Raw genomic sequence first — 12,723 nt, forward strand, 5'->3', positions numbered from 1 at the left:
CCAATCTCTTGCCAGCTTTATCATGAAAATTTGCAACCACTTCCGCGCTATAGCGGTCTTCCCATACACACTTGATCTGCATTTCAAAAGTTAAATATTAGATGGAAACATCATAAATATAAATTATTAAACTGCTTAAAAGAATATTTATACCCTAAACTGATTGAAAATTTGCTCCTTCAGAGTGTGGACTTCCTTCACATAGTAGACGACCAGCTTCCTCTAACTTTTCATAAAAACGTTTTGCATTATCATTAGGAGTTTGTTTAATATTTTCATTGGGCTCACCCCTGAAGTGCATCCCAAAAGTATCTGCAACCATATCCTGAATTCTAGAATCATGATTTGTGTTCTCCACTGACCTACTACTTTCACCAACAACCATGTTATGAAATATTCCACGGTTACCATCGATCTCTCCATGATTAGTCCACACAAAGTAATTTTCTATAAACACCTTCCAATAAAGATGAAACTTAACTTCCTCCGGTCTTTTAAATTTCACACAATCGCACGTGACACAAAGACACCTAATTACTTCTTCAATTTGGTATGGTGAAAGTGACATTGCATGTCTAATAAAGTCATCAACTCCTTCTATAAAATCCTTCTGCAATCCCTGCCGATTAGGATAATTCCTATTGTACATCCAAGTACGATGTTCCATCTATACAAATAAAACAAGAACAAATTAATTTATTTTATAATTATAAATTAATTAAATCTTTTTTAGTTAATTAAGATAATTAATTTTTCCTAATTATACCAAAATTAAATTATAGTAAATATAATTAATTATAAACTATAAGTTCAATTCAAAACCTAAGAGTTTAAACATAATTAAAAGTTCAATTTATATCCTAAAAGTTCAGTTCATATCCAAAAAGTTCAATTTATATCCTAAAAGTTCAATTCATATCCAAAAAATTTAATTCATATCCTAAAAGTTCAACCCATACCCTAAAAGTTCAATTCACAAGAACAAATCCTAAAAACTCAATTCAATTCATATTCTAAGAGTTTAAACATAAACTAAAAATTCAATTTATATCCTAAAAGTTCAATTCATATCCAAAAAGATTAATTCATATCCTAAAAGTTCAACTCATACCCTAAAAGTTCAATTCATAAGAACAAATCCTAAAAACTAAATTCAATTCAAAGTTAATAATTCAATTCTAACTAAACTATTCAAAAAAATACAAACTTAAACATTCAATTTATACTATATGTAATCAATTCAATTAAAACAAGACCTAAACCTTAGATTTCAATAAAATACAAAGTTAAACAATCAATTGAAACAATAATTAACTAATTCATAACTAATTAACAAAATACTAAATTTATACACAAAAGAAATTGTAGCGACCCGGCCGGTCGTTTTGAGTGTATTAGCCTCAATACCCTGTTTACTGTTTTCCCCATACCTTTTTCTTCTTATGTGACTTGCCTGGAGGTTGTTGTTGTGGTTTTGGAGTGAATTGGAATACTTAGTCCCTAAAATGGAAGCTTAAGTCTTAGAATTTTGACCGTAGTTAGAACTATATGAAGATGACTCTGGAATGGAGTTTTGTCGGTTCTGTTAGCTCTATTGGGTTATTTTGGACTTAGGAGCGTGTCCGGAATTTGAATTGGAGGTCTGTAGCTAAATTAGGCTTGAAATGGCGAAAGTTGAATTTTTGGGAAGTTTGACCGGTAGTGGACTTTTTGATATCGGGGTCAGATTCTGATTCTGGAAGTTGGAGTAGGTCCGTAATGTCGAATATGACTTGTGTGCAAAATTTGAGGTCAATCGAACGTGGTTTGATAGGTTTCGACATCAGTTGTGGAAGTTTGAAACTTTAAAGTTCATTAGGCTTGAATCGGGGTATAATTCGTATTTTTAGCATTGTTTGGTATGATTTAAAGGCTCGACTAAGTTCGTATGATATTTTAGGACTTGTTGGTATGTTTGGTTGAGGTCCCGGGGGCCTCGGGTGAGTTTCAGATGGTTATCGGATCATTTTTGGACTTGGAAGATTTTCTGGTGTTGGGCTGGTTCTGGTGCAATCGCACCTGCGCAAGGCTGCCCGCATGTGCAAGCCCACAGATGCGAGAAATATGGCACAGAAGTGGAGTTGGGTGGATTGGTCAGGGGTCGCAGGTGCGTGGATAAGGCCGTATCTGCGATGCCCACAGATGCGCAAGGCTGACCGCAGGTGCAAAGTGAGACCGCAGAAGCGGACAGGATTCCGCAGGCGCGCAGGTGCGGCCCCTTCATCGCAGGTGCGGAGGCAGAGGGGAATAAGTGGTTTGCACAGAAGCGCTCATTTTCTGCACAAGCACACGCGCAGTTGCGAGCCCAGGCTCTGCAAGTGCGAAAATGCTTGGGCAGTGTTTAAAACCGAAGGGCTTAGTGATTTTTGTCATTTTGGACTTTGCAACCTCGGTTTAGGGTGATGTTTGAGAGCATTTTCGAGAGATTTCCTGAGGTAAGTCCCTTGTGCTAATTTTTGATCAATAATCTTGCTTCCCCATTTATTTTCCCACCTAGTTAGGGTTTATCTAAGGTGGAAATTGGGAGTTGGAGGTTAGAGATTTGGTGAGTTGATTTGAGGAATTGAGTGGCGATTTGGTATTGGATTTTGGTAATTTTGGTATGGGTGAACTCGTGGTCGAGTGGGTGTTCGTATTTTGTGACTTTTACCTGATTCCGAGACGTGAGTCTGGGTTGACTTTTTAGGATGGATTTTGGAATTTTTGTTAAAGTTTTGATTTCATTAATTAGATTAGTCTATTGTAGTAATTGTTTTATGATATGTAATTATTTTTTGCTAGATTTGGGCCATTCGGAGTCGGATATTCGTGGAAAAAATATTGTTACCGATTGATTGAGCTTAGTTCGAGGTAAGTGGCTTGCCTAACCTTGTGTGGGGGAAATCCCCTTAGGATTTGGTACTGTTGTGATATGTAAGCACCGTGCACGTGAGGTGACGAGTACGTACACGGGCTATTTGTTGTAAAACCCGATTTATTTTATTGAGTAGCAACCTGTTTTTTCCTTAAATTTGAGTTATACCTTTTAAATGAGTATTAGTCTATTTTCATTCTTAATTGAGCTATTCCAATATGTGTAGTTATCCTGTTTAATCTAATATAGCATGTCTACGTGCTTTAACTGCTCATTTGAACTCTGTGAAGCATGCCTAGTTTTCCTGCTTTTCCTTGTTCTTTATCAGTATAACTGTAGAAATCTTGCTGTTAACTATTGTATTTATCGGTTGAGCTGTGTGTTTACTTTTGAGACTACGAGACGGTTCCTTGGGAGTTCTCCCTGCATATTTACTTTTGAGACTACGAGATGGTTCCTCGGGAGTTCTCCCTGCACATTAACTTTTGAGACTACGAGGCGGTTCCTCGGGAGTTCTCCCTGTATATATTTATTTTGGGACTATGAGACGATATCTCGGGAGATCCTCTATTGTTTACCCCTGTGTGTTGTACTGTTGCCTTGCTGTATTTCCTTTTGTTAAATTCTATTCTCTTATTACACTGTATATTCTCCTGCCTTATTTATTATTTACCAGTGGGCCTGACCTAACCTCGTCACTACTCGACCGAGATTAGGCTTGGCACTTACTGTATACCACAGTGGTGTACTCATGCTACTCTTCTGCACATGTTTTGTGTGCAGATCTAGGTGCTTCTTATCAGCCCCGCTACTAGCTGAGAGTACTTGCTATTGTACGGAGACTTCAAGGTACATCTGCCGCGTTCGCAGACCTCGGAGTCCCCCTCTATTCTCTCCTATGCCATTTACCTTCTGTACTTCTTTTGTTAGACTCTGGTGTATAGAGATACTAGTTTTCCTTCTGTAGCTTGTGACTTATGATGTTCTGGATTTTGGGAATACCGTGTATTACTAGAGTGTTGGCTATTGTACATGCCGAGAGGCATTGTTATCAGTTATCTATTGCTGTTAGTTGTTAAGTTTCCTTCCATTTGTTTATTTCCGCATTTTTGTTAGGCTTACCTAGTCATAGAGACTAGGCGTCATCACGACATCTTACGGAGGGAGAATTGGGTTGTGACAGAAATAAGTTGTAATTCAAACCTAGAATTTTTAGGAGGTGGAGAAGGAGGGGTGGCAGCTTGGCAGTGGCTAGTAGCGGCAGCGGCGACGGCGATGACGGGGAAGTGGCGACGCGGGGCAGTGGCTACGTGGGGTGGGGAATAGGATTTGTGTAAGGGAAATAGATAAGGAGGGGGAAGGGTATTGAGTGAGGAGTATGAAAATTTGGAGAATAGAGGTAAGAGAAATGAGGGGGAATTACGTATTTCAGATCTAATATTAGAATTACCGACCAAAGTTGCTCGGTACATTAAATGTTGACCGTTTGACTATTAACCGACCAACTTTGGTCGGTTATTTTTTTAAAAAAAACTAAATTGTTTTTGTCACGACCCGAAATTTTCTACCGACGGGACCGCGATGGCGCCTAACATTTCACTTGCTAGGCAAGCCAACATTAGAAAATTGTTAAACCAATTCCTTATTTTTATTCAGTAAATAACAATAATTAACTAAGATGAAATATAAGAGGTGCGGAATTTTATAAAACTGTATTAATTACTATCACCCGGATCTGGAGTCACAATTCACGAGCATTCTAGAATTTACTACATTGTAATTGATGATCAATCGCATACATTACTACCTACGAAAAATTTATCAATTGATAAACAAATATTATTCTATATTAAATATGTTTTGTCGTTAATTTGATGTAACGACTCGGCCGGTCGTTTTGAGTGTATTAGCCCCGATCCCCTATTTACTGCTTTTCTCGTATCTGTTTCTGCTTATTTGACTTGCTGGGAGGTCTTGTTTTTGGTTTCGGAGTGTTTTGGGACACTTAGTCCCTAAAGCGGAAGCTTAAGTCTTAGAATTTTGACCGTAGTCGGAATTGTGTGAAGACAACTCTGGAATGGAGTTTTGTTGGTTCTGTTAGTTCCGTTGGGTGATTTCGGACTTAGGAGCGTGTTCGGACTGTGAATTTGAGGTCTGTTGCTAATTTAGGCTTGAAATGGCGAAAGTTGAATTTTTGGGAAGTTTGATCGGTGAGTTGACTTTTTGATATCGGGGTCGGATTCCGATTTTGAAAGTTGGAGTAGGTCCATAATGTTGGATATGACTTGTATGCAAAATTTGAGGTCAATCGGACGTGGTTTGGTATGATTCGGCATCATTTGTAGAATTTAGAAATCTCGAAGTTCATTAAGTTTGGGTTGGAGGTTGATTCGGGTTTTTGTTGTTTTTTGACATGTTTTGAGGGCTCGACTAAGTTCGTATGGTATTTTAGGACTTGTTGGTATATTTGATTGAGGTCCCGGGGGCCTCAGGGGTGTTTCGGATGCTTAATGGTCTGAATTTGGACTTAGGCAAATGGCTGAAGTTTTCTGATATCTGGTGGTTTCGTACCTGCGGTGGGGAGACTGTAGGTGCATACTCACACGTGCGGGTGAAGGAGCGCAGAAGCAAAAATAGAGGAGATGGCCAGGGGTCGCAGGTGCGAGGGAATTTCTGCATCTGCGAGCCTGCAGATGCGCTTGAAGCTCCGCAGATGTAGAGAGTGAGATGGAGGGAAAGATCGCAGAATGAGTGACCGCAGATGCGGAGTCTGGGAACTTAAGTGGGATCCGCACCTACGATGGAATTTTTGCAGATGCGGCGTCGCAGATGCGACAGAATTTCCGCAGGTACGGAAGAACTTGGCAGAAAATAGGATTTCGAGGGTTTGATTTCCATTTCGATTTTGGGACTTTGAGAGCTCGGTGTGAGGCGATTTTTTGAGATTTCTTCAAGAAGATTGTTGGGGTAAGTGATTCTAACTTGGATTGCACTATATTTCATGAATCTATTGCTATTTTCATCATCTAATTAAGGATTTGAGTTGTAAATTTGGGAGAAAATGGTAAAAACTTCATAGGCTAAAATTTTGAATTTTGGAAGGTGATTTGAAGTTGGATTCGAGAAATTCTTATATGGTTGGACTCGTGAGTGGATGGGTGTTCGTATTTTGTGACTTTTGTCGGATTTCAAGATATGGGCCCGGGGCGGCTTTTGATTAATTTTGGATTTTGGCTTTTAATTTCGTATTTTTCTTGTGGAATTGATTCCTTTAGCCTATATTAATTATCTCGTACTGCTTGTGGCAAGATTCGGGGCACTTGGAGACAGATTCGAGGGGCAAAGGCATTGCAGAATTAGTATTTTACGTGGTTTGAGGTAAGTAATAGTTTTAAATCTAGTCCTGAGGGTATGAAACCCCGGATTATTGGATTATGTGAGTATTTTGGAGGTGACGCACATGCTAGGTGACGGGCGTGAGGGCGTACACAATAGGAATTGGGACTTGGTCCATTCCGTGAAACTGTAAAGTTAAATAACTTGTTGCTAGCTATATGCTCTCCCTGTGTTATAGAAATTTAACTGCAAATCATGGTAGAAATCATGCTTAGGCTATGTGATGGTACTGTTGGGACCCGCAGAGGTCGCGTTCTTGTTGAATTACTTGCTAATTGTTGTCTTGTACTCAGTCATGGTTTTTCTTGCGTATCATATCTCAGCCTCTTCTTGATTTTGTTGATTGATTTTGTTAATACACTATGTTATCTTTGTTTGGGCCGATCTTTGAGATTTCCGAGAGCCCGAGAGACTAGAGAGGTTGATGACTGAGTAAGGCCGAGGGCCTGTCTGTGAGGTATTGATACTATGGCACGTGAGTTGTCCATGCAGTACGTGAGTTGTCCATGCAGATCCACATATTGATACTATAACACGTGAGTTGTCCGTGCGGATATAGCGCTTGGGTTGAAAGGAGCCCCTCCGGAGTATGCACACCCCCAGTGAGCGCAGGTACCTATTGAGTGTGAGTACTGAGGGCTGAGAGCCGAGTGATTGAGTTGTTGTAACAAGTTGAGTGTCTGTTGCCCTGAGGGGCTGTACTTGTTTTCCATTTGTTGATGCATTTAGCTGTTATCTGTCATTGTTGCGAAATTTCTGAAAGATTCTATATCCGAATTAACTGCACTATAACTGTATAAACTGATTTGACTTGAACTGCAAGATTTGAAAGCATGTCTATTCTTTGCTGGAATTATTGAAAATGAACTGTATTTGTATAGCTCGTCACTACCTTCTCAGTTCTTTATTTATTTCTATTATTTACTGAGTTGGTTATACTCATGCTACACCCTGCACTTCATGTGCAGATCCAGGTGTGTTTGATTACGGAGGTCATTGAGTTCTTGCGCGATCGAGTACCAGAGACTACGAGGTAGCTGCCGACGTCCACAGACCTTGTCTCTCCTTCTATGTTTTCTTTCTTTTCAGTATTGATACTCAGACACTATTTGTATTAGACTAGATATCTAGATGCTCATGATTCAGTAACACCCTGATGTCGGGCTATTTTTCCGCACTTATGTTTTATTTGGGTTTTACCCCCATTTTTATGAAAGACTCTGGTTATTTTAAATGCCTTAAATTCATTTCTGTTAAATTTTAAAAGTGTTTTGGAAAGGTCGGCTTGCCTAGTATCACGATAGGCGCCATCATGTCGGGTTAGGTTTTGGGTTGTGACAAGTTGGTATCAGATCCTAGGTTATATAGGTCTCACGAGTCATGAACAGGTTTAGTAGAGTCTTGCGGATCGGTACAGAGACATCTATACTTATCTTCGAGAGCCTGCCGAACCCTTAGGAAACTTCACATTCTTGAATTCTTGTCATGCGAATCTTTTGATTCTGGTAACTAAATTTTTGTTGTTCAAATTCTATCACAGATAGTGAGTATGCATACTACAGGGCAGGATGGACAGCTACCAGTACCACCAGTCAGGGCCGCGAGAGGTTGAGGTCACGGTAGAGGCCATGGTAGGGGCAGAGGTGCAGCTCACACCGCAGCTAGGATAGCACCTGCAGATCCACCAGTTGCCCCAGTTCAGGAGCAGGCTCTTGTTATGGATGAGCCGATGGGACCAGCTCAGGCACCACCTGTGCCCATGGTGATTCCAGGCCTTCAGGAGGCCTTAGCTCAGATTCTAACCGTGTGTACCAGTCTTGCTCAGGCGGTCTCTGTTCCGGCCGCAGTGGCCACTTCTCAGGCCGAGGGAGGTGCTCAGACTTCCGCCACCCGCATACCAGAGCAGATGGTACAGGGATTCCAGACACCGGGGGCACTACCAGCCCAGCTGGTTGTAGCTGCTCAAGACTATGTGGTACCTGTCATGCCTGATGATGAGCAGCATCGATTGGAGAGGTTTGGGAGACTCCAGCCTCCATCTTTCAGTGGTACCGAGGGAGAGGATGCACAGGGCTTCTTGGATATGTGTCAGAGAATACTCCGTACAACAGGTATTCTGGAGACCAATAGGGTCTCGTTCACTACCTTTCAGTTCTCTGGGGCTGCCTTCAGTTCTCTGGGGCTGCCTGCAGTAGTTCTCTGGTCTATTCCTGGAGAAGTTCGTGCCTCAGTCCCGCAGATAGGAGTTACGCAGACAGTTTGAGCAGCTTCGTCGGGGTGATATGTCTGTGATGCAGTATGAGATGCAATTCTCGGAGTTGGCCCGTCATGCTATCTGGCTGGGTTCCCACGGACAGGGAGAGGATCAGGAGGTTCATAGATGGCCTCACTTTCCAGCTACGATTGCTTATGACTAGAGAGAGAGTGTCTGCGGTACATTTGATGAGGTTGTCGATATTGCTCATCAGATTGAGATGGTTCGCAACCAGGAGCGGGTTGAGAGGGAGGCCAAGAGGCCTCGTGGACAGGGTGGATTTAGCGGTGTCCCTTCTGGGGGCAGTTCAACTACGGTAGGGGTCATCCTTTCAGACATGCTCAGATGGCTCGCCCAGTCCACCGTGGTGCATCATCTGGCCACGGGTCACACAGTCATCAGCAGGGCCAGTCGTCGTTTAGTGCACTACCAACGCAGAGTTCTCACCATGCCTCTTCAGCTCAGGTTTCCACGGGTAGTTCCTCTGGGCACCAGGAGCAGTAGTTCTGTTAGAGGAAGGGTTGTTTTGAGTGCGGAGATTTTGGTCACATCAAGAGAGATTGCCCTAGGTTGTTGAGTGGGACTCCACAGCAGAGTACTCAGCCTCCGACTTCAGCACCAGTTACCTCACTACCCACCTAGTCAGCACGGGATGGAGGTCAGTCAGCTAGGGGTCGCCCTAGAGGGGGAGGCAGATCAGGGGGTGGCCATGCCCGTTTCTATGCCCTCCCTGCCATACCAGATGCCATTGCTTCAGATGTTATGATTACAGGTATTGTCTCAGTTTGCCACAGAGATGCCTCTATATTATTTGACCCTGGTTCCACTTATTCATATATTTTCTCGTATTTCGCGCATTTTCTAGATATGCCCTGTGAGTCTTTAGTTTCATTTGTTCATGTATCCACTCCAGTGGGCGATACTATTATTGTGGACCGTGTATATCGGTCATGTGTGGTGACTATTAGGAGTCTAGAGACTAGAGTGGATCTCTTGTTGCTTAGTATGGTCGATTTTGACGTGATTTTGGGTATGTATTGGTTGTCTCCATGTCATGCTGTTCTAGATTATCACACTAAGACTATGACGTTGGCGATGCCGGGATTGCCGAGGGTTGGGTGGAGCGGCTCCATAGACTATGCTCCCAGTAGAGTGATTTCATACTTGAAAGATCAACGGATGGTTGAGAAAGGTTGCCTATCTTATCTGGCCTTTTGTGAGGGATGTTAGTGCAGAGGTCCCTACTATTGATTCTATTCCTGTGGTGCGAGATTTTTCGGATGTGTTTCCTCCAGACCTGCCAGGCATGCTGCCCGATAGGGATATTGGTTTCGGTATTGATTTGGTGTCGAGCACTCGGCCCATTTCTACTCCACCATATTGTATGGCACCGGCTGAGTGAGGAGTTGAAGAAGCAGCTTCAGGAACTCCTTGATAAAGGGTTTATTCGGCCTAGCGTGTCCCCTTGGGGTGCACCAGTTCTGTTTGTAAAGAAGAAGGATGGTACTATGAGAATGTGTATTGATTACAGGCAGTTGAACAAGGTCACCATCAAGAACAAGTATCCATTATCACGTATTGATGATTTGTTTGACCAGCTTCAGGGAGCGAGAGTATTCTCCAAGATTGATTTGAGGTCAGGGTATCACCAGCTGAAGATTCGGGACTCAGATATTCTTAAGACAGCTTTCATGACCCGATATGGCCATTATAAGTTCCTTGTGATGTCTTTTGGGCTGACCAACGCCCCAGCAGCATTCATGCATCTGATGAACAGTGTGTTTCATCCTTATTTGGACTCGTTCGTTATTGTATTCATTGATGACATCCTGGTGTACTCTCGTAGCCAGGAGGAGCATGCTCAGCATCTGAGGATTGTGTTACAGCGATTGAGGGAGGAGATGCTTTATGCAAAGTTCTCCAAGTGTGAGTTTTGGCTCAGTTTAGTGGCGTTCTTGGGACACGTGGTGTCCAGTGAGGGTATTTAGGTAGACCCGAAGAAGGTAAAGGCGGTGCAGAGTTTGCCCAGACCGTCCTCAGCCACGAAGATTATGAGCTTTCTTGGTTTGGCGGTCTTTTACCTTCGTTTTATGGAGGGTTTCTTATCTGTTGCATTGGCCTTGACCAAATTGACCCAAAGGGTGCTTCATTCAGGTGGTCGGATGAGTGCGAGGAGAGCTTCCAGAAGCTCAAGACTGCTTTGACCACGGCTCCAGTTCTAGTTCTGCCATCAGCTTCTGGTTCCTACATAGTGTATTGTGATGCCTCGCGGATCGGTATTGGGTGTGCTCTGATGCAGGAGGGTAGAGTGATTGCTTATGCTTCTGCCAGTTGAAGCCTTATGAGAAGATCTATCATGTCCACGACCTTGAGTTAGCAGCTATTGTTCACGCCTTGAAGATTTGACGGCACTATCTGTACAGGGTTCATTATGAAATTTACACTAATCATCAGAGTTTACAGTATATGTTCAAGCAGAAGGATCTTAACTTGCGTCAGCGGAGGTGGTTGGAGCTTCTTAAGGACTATGATATCACCATTTTCTACTATCCTGGGAAGGCCAATGTGATGGCCGATGCCTTGAGTTGCAGGGCGGAGAGTTTGGGGAGCTTAGCATATCTTCTAGCAGCAGAGAGGCCATTGGCATTGGATGTTCAGGCCTTAGCTAGCCAGTTTGTTAGATTGGATATTTCTGAGCCGAGTTGAGTGTTAGCCTGTGTGGTCTCTCGATCTTCTCTTTATGATCGTATCAGGGGGCATCAGTGTGATGACCCCTATTTGTTTGTCCTTAAGGACACGGTCCAGCACGGTGATGCTAAGGAGGTCGCTATTGGGGATGATGGTGCATTGAGGATGTAGGGCAGGCTCTGTGTGCCCAATGTAGATGGTTTGCATGAGTTGATTCTCCAGGAGGCTCACAGTTCGCGATATTCTATTCATACGGGTGTTGCGAAGAAGTATCAGGACTTGAGATAGCATTATTGGTAGAGGAGAATGAAGAAGGACATAGTGGAGTATGTAGCTCGGTGCCTAAATTGCCAGCGGGTGAAGTATGAGCATCAGCGACCAGGTGGGTTGCTTCAGAAGTTAGAGATTCCGGAGTGGAAATGGGAGCGGATCACTATGGATTTCGTTGTTGGGCTTCCAGGGACTCAGCAAAAGTTTGATGCAGTTTGGGTGATTGTGGATCGGCTAACCAAGTCAGCTCATTTCATTCCTGTGATGACTACCTATTCTTCCGAGCAGTTGGCTCGAGTGTATATTCGCGAGATCGTCAGGCTTCATGGCATACCGGCATCTATCATTTCTGATCGGGGTACGCAGTTTACATCATGGTTCTGGAGGGCCGTACAGCATGAGTTGGGTACTCGAGTGGAGTTGAGCACAGCATTTCACCCTCAGACAGACGGACAGTCCGAGCGCACTATTCAGATATTATAGGATATGCTCTGTGCATGTGTGATGGAGTTTGGGGGTTCGTGGGATCAGTTCTTGCCACTAGCGGAGTTTGCCTACAACAATAGTTATCAGTCGAGCATCCAAATGGCACCGTATGAGGCTCTATATGGTAGGCAGTGTAGGTCTTCGCTGGGTTGGTTTGAGCCGAGTGAGGCTAGATTATTGGGTATAGACTTGGTTCAGGATGCTCTAGAGAAGGTTAGGGTGATTCAGGATAGACTACGCACAGCCCAGTCCAGACAGAAGAGTTATGCGGATCGGAAGGTTTGCGATGTTTCATTCATGGTTGGAGAACGGGTCTAGCTTCGGGTGTCACCCATGAAGGGTGTTATGAGGTTTGGAAAGAAGGGCAAGATGAGCCCGAGGTTTATTGGTCCATTTGAGGTATTGCGACGTGCTGGGAGGTTGCTTACGAGCTTGCCTTGCCTCCCAGTCTAGCAGGAGTTCATCCAGTATTCCATGTTTCTATGCTCCAGAAGTATCACGGTGATCCGTCTCACTAGTTGGATTTCAGCTCAATCCAGTTAGACAAGGATTTATCTTATGTTGAGGAGCCGGTGGCGATTTTAGATAGGCAGGTTCAAAAGCTGAGGTCGAAGAATATTGCGTCTATGAAGGTTCAGTAGAGGGGTCAGCCGGTCTAGGAGGCGACTTGGGAGATTGAGCACGATATGCGCAGCCGTTATCCTCATCTTTTCACTACTTCAGGTATGTCTCTATG

Source organism: Nicotiana tabacum, chromosome 4 (assembly GCF_000715075.1).
Source record: "Nicotiana tabacum cultivar K326 chromosome 4, ASM71507v2, whole genome shotgun sequence".
In the NCBI taxonomy this organism is placed as follows: Eukaryota; Viridiplantae; Streptophyta; class Magnoliopsida; order Solanales; family Solanaceae; genus Nicotiana; species Nicotiana tabacum.